Genomic DNA, 12,310 nt, shown 5'->3' with positions numbered 1-12,310 from the left:
ATCTGGATGCAAGCAGAGAGATAACGCCACAATATGGTAATTAATCATCTGACAAAGAAATGAGAAAACAGCAGGGAGAAATAGCAAAGAAAATCAGAGAAGAAGTGAAACAGGTGTGAAGGCAACTCAGCGCAAGCGCTGATAGTAATGACAAATACCTGAGTCTAATAGGCAATGAAGACAGAGGGACAAGAGGAAATAAGGAGAAAATCAAACCCGGCCCTTGACACGTCCTTATGGACATTTTTGTCTTTTTCATTTTATTTATTTTTTTATCATTTTGCCTGTGTTAACACCAACTGCATACATTTTGGCTCAGGTGTGTATTTTTATTGGTATTTTACCATTTCACCCCTATTCCCTTTAATAAATCTATTTTACACTAGTAACACAAAATAGTTACACTCAGGACCTTGAGGACAAAAATGTCCCCTTTGAAACCCATGCAGTTTTTAATCCCAGGCCCATTTAACTATAAAATGATGCAATCTTTGTTAATAGGCCTTCATTCTGTTGGTGTCACGGATCCCTTGTCTCCCGGACTCCAAATCCCATGATCCTCTTGTCTCCTCACCTGCACTCACTTCCCTCGTCTTCTCCTCCTCATCACGGATTGCCTGCACCTGTTCCTGATTGTCAGTACACCCTTTATAATGGACTCACTCCCTCCACTCCTTGTCTGTCCTAAATGTTATATGAAGTGTTTGGTTGTTGTCTCCTTGTGTCTTTAATAAATACCCATCTATTGTGGAAATCCGTAAACGCCTCATCTCTACAACAGCAAACCGTAACAGAAGGACAGACCTAACCGTTGGACCTCCACTTCATATAATGGGTATTTTTCTGACTCCTGTGCTTCCTGTAGCCCTCAAGGTGGACGAAAGACTTTGCCATCTGCGGCAGAGTGGCAGGCCGTTGGAGAGGTATGTGGAGGAGTTTTTGGAGGTTTCTTATTTGGTGAGCTGGACTGATGCCTGCCTTAATGCTGTTTTTCTGATGGGACTGGACAAGGACGTTATTCGTTATAACAAACCAGCCTGTAATTTCTCCTTAGTCGATTCTCTGAATGTGATTCTCCTGTTAAATGGTTCTAAGTTTGAAGTAGATAAAGCTCCTGAGAACCAGAGTCCTTGTCCAGCCCCATCAGCAGCTTATCGGGCATCACCAGCTCACCTCACCCCAAAACCCTGCACATACCGCTTCAACGGTCCTGCCCACTCCTGGCCGCCAGCCGCCGCCGCCGAGCCCTCAGCTCCAGCCGCTGCCGCCGAGCAATCCGCTCCAGCCGTCGCCGCCGAGCATTCCGCTCCAGCCGCCGCCGCCGAGCATTCCGCTCCAGCCGCCGCCGCCGAGCAATCCGCTCCAGCCTTTCACGGGCCGCCAGAGGATGCTGGCTGGTTGATAGACTTTGTCACAGAGCCCGTCGCTCCAGCCCTCAACGAGCCCTCAGCTACAATAGCGGCCAACGAGCCCTCGTCTCCAATCTCCGCCGCCGAGCCTGCATCTCCAGTCTCAGCCGCCGAGCCAGTCTCCCCAGTCTCAGCCGCCGAGCCAGTATCCCCAGTCTCAGCCGCCGAGCCAGTATCCCCAGTCTCAGCCGCCGAGCCAGTATCCCCAGTCTCAGCCGCCGAGCTCTCCGCTCTCAGCCGCCGAGCCCCGCTCCAGTCTCAGCCGCCGAGCCCTCAGCTCCAGTCTCAGCCGCCGAGCCCTCCGCTCCAGTCTCAGCCGCCGAGCCCTCCGCTCCTGCCTCAGCCGCCGAGCCCTCCGCTCCTGCCTCAGCCGCCGAGCCCTCCGCTCCTGCCTCAGCCGCCGAGCCCTCCGCTCCTGCCTCAGCCGCCGAGCCCTCCGCTCCAGTCCCAGCCGCCGAGCCAGCCGCCCCAATCACCGCAGCAGAATCAGCCATTCCACGCGCTGCCAAGCCAGCTCCATGCTCCTCCACCCACATATCCATGATATTTCTGGGACTCCTCGCAACTATCCTAAACCTCCCCAAGTATTTTTTGGGGGGGGGGCAGGTACCCGTGGGTGGGGGACATGTGGTGGAGACACATGTGGGTGGGTCTTTGCCATGGCAGCCCGTTACACCTGACCCACCATGGCTGCCCACTGCTCCTGACCCGCCGTGGCTGCCCACTGCACCTGACCCGCCGTGGCTGCCCACTGCACCTGACCCGCCGTGGCTGCCCACTGCACCTGACCCGCCGTGGCTGCCCACTGCACCTGACCCGCCGTGGCTGCCCACTGCACCTGACCTGCCGTGGCTGCCCACTGCACCTGACCCGCCGTGGCTGCCCACTGCACCTGACCCGCCATGGCTCATGGACCCGCCCTGGAGACCTCCACTCCTACCCATGCCTCTCCCTGCACCGGCATGAGGTCTCCAGGGCGCCCACCCCCCCTCCCCGGTGTTTCTCCTACGGCGCGAGGACGCGCCTACCGGGAGGGGGACGTACTGTCACGGATCCCTTGTCTCCCGGACTCCAAATCCCATGATCCTCTTGTCTCCTCACCTGCACTCACTTCCCTCATCTTCTCCTCCTCATCACGGATTGCCTGCACCTGTTCCTGATTGTCAGTACACCCTTTATAATGGACTCACTCCCTCCACTCCTTGTCTGTCCTAAATGTTATATGAAGTGTTTGGTTGTTGTCTCCTTGTGTCTTTAATAAATACCCATCTATTGTGGAAATCCGTAAACGCCTCATCTCTACAACAGCAAACCGTAACAGATGGCAAGGCTTCCAAATTAAATTTTGTACTTTAATAAAATGGTGACATTTTCTCAGGTTTGGCCTATAAAGCAATTACTCGGTCTATTGCTGTTTTCTGCTTCTGCATATTATAGAGTCATTTGTATAAATTATGCAGCACTAATTGTGTGTTGGTATGGATGTCTGTTACAACACAGATGGTCGGAGACACAGGAAGTATAATATAAGATGTTTATTTCACAACCAGATGAACAACAGTGAACAGGTGAGTAAATGGCAAATCTTCAAGTGAATTGTGATGAGAATGGTAATACTGTCCTTTTTATTGTAGGTAAATGGAGCTGGCGGTATGCTGATATCCAGGAGTAGAGAAGACATTGGAGAACACACATGAAGATGGAGTGCACAGAGGGAGAACAGGAATCATGCTGGAGACAGGTAAGTAGTCGACTGGGGTCCTTAAGGTAAGCTTTCAGGTAAGATCTAGATGCTAACGAGACCGGACAGTGAGTGTGTGTGTGTGTGTGAGAGAGTCCTTTACACTGCTGTTGATGAGGATGATGATGAGGTGCAGGTGCACGTGTAATCAGTATTCGGGTGACAGTGTCACAGTGTGGTTTATATGTGTGTATTAAAAAAATGTGTGTGTAATATTTGAGAGAGAAAAACTCTACTGTACTGCAAATTACAAATCCAACCACTGTGTACCAGTGCAGCTTTGTTGGCATCTAATGGGGAGATTTTGGTACTGCGCCCAAATAAAATATTACTGAAAGCTATTTTTTTGCGATATCAACCTCAAATTTGGAACACAACTTTATGGCTTTGATTTTCTAGCAGTTTTAGAGTTTCATAAAATATATATTTTATATAAAATAATGTTCATAAATTATTTTCATAAATTTAAACCTCTATAACTTTATACTTATTTTACTTTTTAAACTTTTTTTTTAATTCAACAATCTGACAAGGGTCTTCTTCAGAATTAAACCTAACATCAAACACATGCATCGTGCTGTTCATGTTATGCCCTCATGTTTCCTCTGTAAGATTTTTTACTCGTATGAGGAAACTCTCGCGATCTCACCTGACCTGAGAACATTTACTCGCATGGAGGAACTCTCGTGATATCGTCTGAGAAAGTGAATGCAATTGATCTCAGACTAACAGATAAAGTCTCTTTTGCCAATCACTGCCTATTCAGACTTCTTTGTAATAAACACGACAAAATAAAACAATGAATTAATTGACTATTTCCCCATTCAATTTTCATCTCTTTTAACCACAAATGTTAAAACAAAATTACTTTGTATATTAAACAGAATATTGAAACAAAATGAAATATGGCTTTGTATATTAAACAGAACTATGACCGTATTAACTTTGTCTCAATGTTAATGTCTGCTGGACAGATACCCGTTACACTCACGTTGTTAGTTGGTGTGACTTTTTATAGTACACCTTTTAACCCTAGGATTATTCAGGTAGGGTAAGGTTGGTCAAATCTAGCCTAAACCATAAAGTACTCACCCGCAGGTTGAAGTCCTTCAGGGATGACGTAGTCTTGTGGTTGTTCTTTATTGAGGCTCAGTTTGTAGTTATAAGCAGTTGATGCAAAATAAAAAAATAAAACTTAAATCAGCTTAAGCTTTTATCCAGCAATAGTGGAGATGCTGTTTAGCGCCCCACGTTAGGGTATCAGGTGTCCTTCAACACTTAATGCAGGCAGCATCTGAGGAGGCCTTTTACTCCTCAGACGTTTATACTACTTTTTAGGAAATTGCAACTTCATCGATTGATCAATGCCTTGTATAATCTAATCTTCCAGTTCAGTCTCTGTATTTCTTGCTTACTAAGCTGAATGTCCTTCCTCTGCACTGAACACTGAAACAGGTAAATAGTAACATCAATCTTAATATCCAAAACAACCTGTACAGCATCAGCCAATACTGAGCCGGTGTTCTGATATAGAACCCGGAAGAGCTGCACTGTTTACTACATCAACAGCATAGGAGACTGACAGGGAAGAGAAGAAATTACTGAATAAAGTCGTCACATGGACTATTTCAACAATGTGTTTACTAGGCCTTAAAATTTGTTATGACATTACTGTCTATAGGGAGGTCAGAAACCTCTCGGATTTCATAAAAAATATCTTAACTTTTGTTCCAAAGATGAACAAAGGTCTTACAAGTTTGGAACGACATGACGGTGAGTAATTAATGACAGAAAATTTCATTTTTGGGCAAACTAATGCATGTAGTGGCTCAAAGGGTGCTCTCTGTAAGGCATTAAGCGCCACTGAGAGGTTCCAAGAGGGGATGAGGCATAATCAAGGAGAATTTAGCCTCCTGGTGCCTTTCAGGAACCTGATGATCAGGTCGAGCTTTCCCACAGACCTACTGTCTATTGCATTGTGATGTGTTGCAATGGCGGCAACATACACTTTCAAAGTGGAAGGAGACAGCCTTTGCTCCAACCTTTCCTGAAAGAAGGAAATCACAGAACTGATCAGGCATTTCCGGGGTCTTCCCGGCGGGAAGAACACCAATCAATGAACAGACTCCACTTCAAGGCATAAGCTTGCCTAGTAGAGGGGGCTCTGGTTTGAGTTATAGTGTCTACCACCGCCACTGCCCATTTCAGAGATCTGGACATGGGTCCCATATGGTGCCCCATCCCTGAGAAAGCAGGTCCTTCCTCAGAGGATTCCTCCAGGGAGGGGCTGTCACAAGGAGCACTAGGTCCAAGAACCAAATACGGGTGGGCCAGTAAGGTGCAACCATCAAGACCTGCTCCCTTCCTCCCTGACCTTGCACAATGTCAGTGGGGAAAACGCATACTTGCACAGACCCCAAGGCCAGCTGTGTGCCAGTGACATTGCCAAATTACTTGTCAGGCCCGCATAATATAGAATTATTAGTTGTTTCCACGGATCCATGTGAACTGGAATCAATTTGATAATGTTTTATGTATACATAGGGAAAGGAAAGAGAAGGAGGCCTTTGCAGGGGATAATTTAGTTGAAACGTCAGGGCTGCATTGTTGTCGTGTCTAGATGCAGGTCCTTCATCTCATCTGGATACGGCCTGGATCTGGCAGACTAAGGTAAACCTCAGGATAAACAGAGAGAGACAATCTTAGTGTAGACGCCATTCTTCTTATGATGTAGCGAGTACATCAGGTGTTATGAGAAGTGTTCCCATTCCGGCATACCTCATTTATGCAGCCTAACAATTTACATGATTTAAATTATAGAAGTAGATAATGTGTTATGCTTAATAGGGAGCCAATGCAGTGTTGACAGAATCAGGCTAATATGGTCATACTTCCTGGTTGTAAGAACCAAGGTCATGTATCAGCATTTCTATGCTCCAGTTTGTCTAAAAGATGATCATTTCATCTCACCTGCATGGCAGTTGTTCACAAAGTCAGGACTTGTAACTATGGATACTGACACACACACACACACACACACACACACACACACACACAAATAATAGTGCATATATAAAATATAAAGCATGAAATTATCCAGCCATGACTTCCTGTTCCACAAAAGGATAAATATGAGGAAACACAAAGGCCATATTCCCATAATCATTCATCACAATGAGTTAAACCGAAGAATATACTGTAGTTCTGATGTGTGTGCAGCAAAAGATTGTTGAGCTTCACAAAATAGAAAGTGGCTGTAAGAAAATAGCTAAAGCATTGAAAATCCCCATTTCCACTATCAGGGCAATAATTAAGAAGTTCCAATCAACTAAAGATGTTACAATTCTGCCTGGAAGAGGATGTGTGTCTAAATCGTCCTAATGCATGGTGAGGAGGAAAGTTTGAGTGGACAAAGACTCTCCAAGGATCACAGCTGGAGAATTGTAGAGAATAGTTGAGTCTTGAGTCTCAGAAAGCCTAAAAAAAAATGATCAAACAGCACCTACATCCCCAGACAAGACTGGAACTTCAAACTGGACCGGCTTTTATGGTCAGATGAAACTAAAAAAGAGCTTTTTGGCAGTAAACCCACGAGATGGATTTGGTGCACACATGGATAAAAAGTAACCCATGCCCATGGTTAAATATACTGCTGGATCTTTAATGCTGTGAGCCTATTTTTCTGCTGGAGGTCCTGGACATCTTGTCCAGATACATGGCATCATGGATTCTATCAAATACCAACAGATAAAAAATCAAAACCTGACCACTTCTGCTAGAAATCTTATAATGGGCTGTGGTTGGATCTTCCATCAGGACAATGATCCGAAACAAACATCAAAACCAACACAAAAATGTGTCACTGAGCACAAAATGAAGCTTCTGCCATGACCATCCCAGTCCCCTGACCTGAACCCTAAAGAAAATGAGTGGAGCGAACTGAATAGAAGAACCACTAACATGGAGCTGGGAATCGGAAGGATCTGGAGAGATTCTGCATGAAGGAATGATCTCTGATCTCTTGTCAGGTGTTCTCCAAACTCATAAGGCATTATAGGTGAAGACTCAGAGCTGTTTTCTTGGCAAAAGGAGTTTGCAAAAAGTATTGAATAAAAGGGTGCCAATAATTGTGGCCAACGTGTTTTGGAGAAAAACATTTATTTCATAATGTGATTTTTCTCTCACTTTCAATTCCTTTCCTTCAATGAAAGGTTCAATTTTTGCTAATTTTATGAATTAAAGATCAAAAGGATTAACAATGCAGATTTATTTTTACAGTCACCTTTGATCATATTTATCAAGGATACCAACAATTTTGTCCGTGTCTGTATACTGATTCTGGTGTGATTTTGTTTGGTTCTGCTGTATGACTGTGATGCCACTAGCTTCTTCCTTTACAGTTAGAGTTCTATTTAAAAGGGTGTTTCGTTCAGATTGTGAAATAAAAGCATTACATTCTGGGAAATCTGATAACAGATCTTACCAGGCTAGTTATAGTATAGTTCACTAAAATTCTCTACTTGAAATAAATACAATAAACTTTAACCTTAAACTTGTTTTATTTCAGGTAGTTGCAATGTGATAACATTTCTCATTTTCATTTAGTTTAACTTGATGTACTTAAATAACAATCTAAAACTGAAATAAAAATTAACAAAAGATATACTATAACTAATAAAAATGATAAAAACACAACACAAGAAGAAAATTAAAATGGAAAACAAAAAATAAATTTCAATGATTATCTCAGTGATATTAAAATAACACAGTGTAACACATTTTGTTTCAACATCTGTAACATCCAGCCTTTGATATTCCCATATTTATCTGCTGCAAATTAAAGTCCAAAAATGTTTGTATAAAGCGGGTTTATTCAGTAACATTTTACAACAAGGTCTCATTAATTAATGTTGGTTTAACAATGAGCAATACATGTTGTCTTTTTTAACATTAGTTAATAAACTGTTTAATGTTAGTTCAGGTGCAATAAATAATATTGACAGATGCGACTTTTAATTTTAATAATGCTGTAGTAAATGTTGAGATTTAGAGTAAATAAGAATAATAAATGCTTTAGAATCAGTGACCATCATGTTAACTAATATAGTTAATGTTACAGTTTTTCCACAGTTGCTAAAATGTTAAACCGCATTATCTGAACCAAATTTAAATACCTTAAACCAATTTGTTGAATAAATCACTATTTCTGTAAAACCTTAAACAAATTCAAGCACTTAGACACAATTTAACATTTTACACTGTGATGCAAAATGCCCTGAGGCTGGACCCAACACATCAGTGGCAGATCAGTGGACTTACTGCAGTTGAATATCTAAGTAAGAGACATCCTCTGTCACAGATGAAACCTAAAATACGCAAGGACGCCAGATAATTTAATAATTGAAATTATTATAAATGTAATAATTTAATAATAAATATGACTGCTTGGTGAACCTACAATATGAACCTCATATTTCACAAGTACACTTTTGGCTGTATTATTTGTGTCCCCTTTAAAAATTGCTCTTGAAAAATGTTGGGCCCTATCATACTGTTACGTGTAGCTGGTAGAGAGACGAGGCAGATACGGATTTCCACAATTATAGACAATACTTTAATCAACACGGGCAAGGAGTAACCAAACATACACTTAACATAAACAGAGAACGGACGAGGAGTGAAGGGAGTGAGTGCAATATATGGGGAGTGCTGACAATAGAGTCCAGGTGCAGGTGATGAGTGCTGATGAGGAGCTGACGAGGGAAGTGAGTGCAGGTGTGGAGAACAGGAGGATCTTGGGAAATGGAGTCCAGGAAGACAAGGGATCTGTAACACATACACCCAGCGCAATGCGATGCCAGGTATGTTTTTTGCTACACTGTAAAAAGAACACTGTGAAATGTACGGTAACTTGCTGGCAGAAATTAGCAAGTAAGTTACTGTGTTCTATTCCACAGTATGCAGTAAATGTAATCACTGTATCTATTTTTTACAGTAATATTACTATAATAATAAAGTGATTAGAATTATGGTAACTATTGTGTTACTGTGTTTATGATTATAGTAATTTTACTGTACAATAATAAACAGTAACAGATAGATACCGTGATTACATTTACAGTAAGCATACTGTGGAATAGATCACAATAACTTACTTGCTAATTGCTGCCAGCAAGTTACCGTACATTTCATGTTCTATTATTATTACTGCTGTATTTTTTTTTTATCACAGCAAATATAAGATTACTGTAAACTGCTTTCATTGTGTCTGTAAAATGACAACATGATTTTTGTCACAAGATGACATTTATTTAAAACATTTTAAATTTGAAAATACATAGGCATAAAATATTTTATGTTATATACATTAATAGATTATACATTTTTATTATTATGTATACAACACTCCTAAACATACAAATTCATCATCTTTGTTGAAGCTGAATTAAAATGTCCAGATACAATTGGAAATGATTAAAAATGTTAGAATTTTAAGTTTCAAAATCCTTAATATCGACTTTGTTCCTGAATGGGAAACTTCCTTCTGGGCTGGAGTTGTTTCCTGCAGTGGAAGAAATTAGTCATTAATGTAGATTACTAAGAAAGCAAGACTAATGGCTTGATGAAAATATGATCCTGTCTACATTAGTACTATGGTGACCATATTAACTAGTGTGACTGTGAACATGATTATATATTATATTATATTATAGTCACACAATGGATGTGTGTTCAGGCAGACACAAGAAGACTCAGATGAATATAAATCCAATACAAAGTTTAATAAATGCCCAACAGGCAAGATAATCCACAAAACCGGCAGAGTAACACACCTTAACATAATCGCGAGTGACACTGAACAGAAAATGAAGACAAAGGCACAACTTAAGTAGTAAATACAAAGGAGACTAATTAATCAAACACAGCTGAAACCATATGAACTAATGATAGTTACTATAGAAACAAATGAGATGCGGGAAATTAACCGAAGAAAAACAGGAACTAATGAAATACATTCTAAAGTCTGTGCATGATAAAACCAACTAAACATAATTGTGACAACTATATTATATTCCCCACAATGTAGACAGGCTGCCTTGTGTTTGTGGCAGCATTCGAAAAATTGTTGAAGAAATACCAAGAATACTGTTAATGCGTGTACAATGGCATGTACGTATTATGCTTCCACGAGGCAGGAATTCACTTAAAAAGGCTAGCATCTATTCTATGTAGCTGCTGTATTTTGCCTGGCAATGGAGCTCAGAAAAACATGATGTTTAAAATTATTACCAGTTTCTGCGTTTTCTCTTTCTTCAGCCTGCTTCGGTATTTCATTCATCATGTCGTAGCTAGAAAAATAACGCACTTTGCTAACACACATGCATGTGCATGTAGTTCCATTTTACTTTTATCCAGCAATGTTACTCCACCAAACTGATGACGTTATAAAATATTGAAAGATTAAAAAAAAATGTATCAAATTTATGCGAGTAAACAGTTATGTTTGTAATGATATGGCTTATCATTTGCATCTCTCTCCTGGCACACTACTAAACACAGGTAAATTTACATGAGGATGCCTTGGTAAATGCAAAATATGAGCAAAGATACCTTGCTAAAGTCAAATCCTAGAGAAAGTGTGGAATCTCCTCGGTTTCTGCCGCTGAAAATGTCCTGTTCAAAATTTCTTCATTGTGATTCACAGTAAAAAATATATTTATTGTAGAATTTACCCGCCATTGCAGATTTAGAGCAACATGCTGTACACAGGTTCTACAGTAAGGAATTGTTCATTTTACAGTAATTATGCTGTGAAAACTAAATTTGTTACAGTGTAGTTTCAGCCCGACGCAGTTATCATTTTCATGCCCAGCGCCCAAGTTGTTTAAATAGCAAATGCAAGCACACCTGGCTTTTAAAGGAAATAGGAGATGAGACTCTGACTGGTTTATTGCACATTACGGTCACCGTGATTTTGTCAAGTAAGACATGTTCCTTTATCAACATATTTTGTTGATCCTGGAACAACATTCCTGTCTAAAAATTTAGTCTTAACCCTATTCCTACCCCTAAACCTAATCCTACCCATAACTTATCCCTAAAATCAGAGGGGAAAGATAGGTGAATAACATTGATGTAGAAGCACCTAACCCTGGTTGTAAGCCTAAACTTGACATAAATGTTAAACTTGTCCCTCAAATCTGATTGGTCGATTGGAATGTTGTTCCAGGATCAACAAAGATGTTGATCCAGGAACATGTTGTACTTGGTGAAATCACATTCACCTGTATGTTACGCCCCAAAACACACCCACAACTATAGGACAGGAAGAGATAAATCAACTTATCACTGCATCTAAACTAACAACATGTTTATTAGATCCAGTAACCACTAAACTACTGAAAGAGATGTTACCTGTTACAGAAGAGCCTCTTTTTAATATTATGAACTTGTCTCTATCTCTAGGTCAGTAAGCTGGCAGTAATTAAGCCTCTCATTAAGAAACTAAAATACTCTTAGATCGACTACAAAATTACACTGGTATTCAGCGACATGCATTAAGGTGGTTTAGATTGTACCTATCAGACCATCACCATTTTGAAAAAGTCTAAGATAATGTTAGTAAATTATGGAGTGCCACAAGGCTCTGTGTTAGGCTCTCTGTTGTTTTCAATATATATGCTGTCACTTGGTAATATTATAAGAAAACATGGAATTAGTTTCCACTGTTATGCGGATGATACTCAGTATATTTCATCATGACCAGATGAAATCTCTAAATTATCCAAGTTGACAGAGTATGTTAAAGATATAAAATATTGGATGACCAGTCATTTTCTTCTACTAAATTCAGACAAGGCTGAGGTATTACTTATTGGACCAAAAACCTGTACACTTTGCATTTAGAAGGATGTACAGTTACTTCATCCTCGACAGTTAAAGACCTGGGTGTTATATTAGACAGCAACTTGTCCTTTAAAAATCATATTTCATATGTTACAAAAGCAGCCTTCTTCCACCTCAGAAACATCGCTAAGCTGCAGAATATGTTATCTGTTTCTGATGCAGAAAAGTTAGTTCATGCATTCATGACGTCTAGACTAGATTACTGTAATGCATTAAGTCAAGTCACCTTTATTTATATAGCACTTTTTACAAT

The sequence above is a fragment of the Megalobrama amblycephala genome, linkage group LG4, assembly GCF_018812025.1.
Source record: "Megalobrama amblycephala isolate DHTTF-2021 linkage group LG4, ASM1881202v1, whole genome shotgun sequence".
NCBI lineage: Eukaryota > Metazoa > Chordata > Actinopteri > Cypriniformes > Xenocyprididae > Megalobrama > Megalobrama amblycephala.
This window is presented reverse-complemented; position numbering follows the sequence as displayed.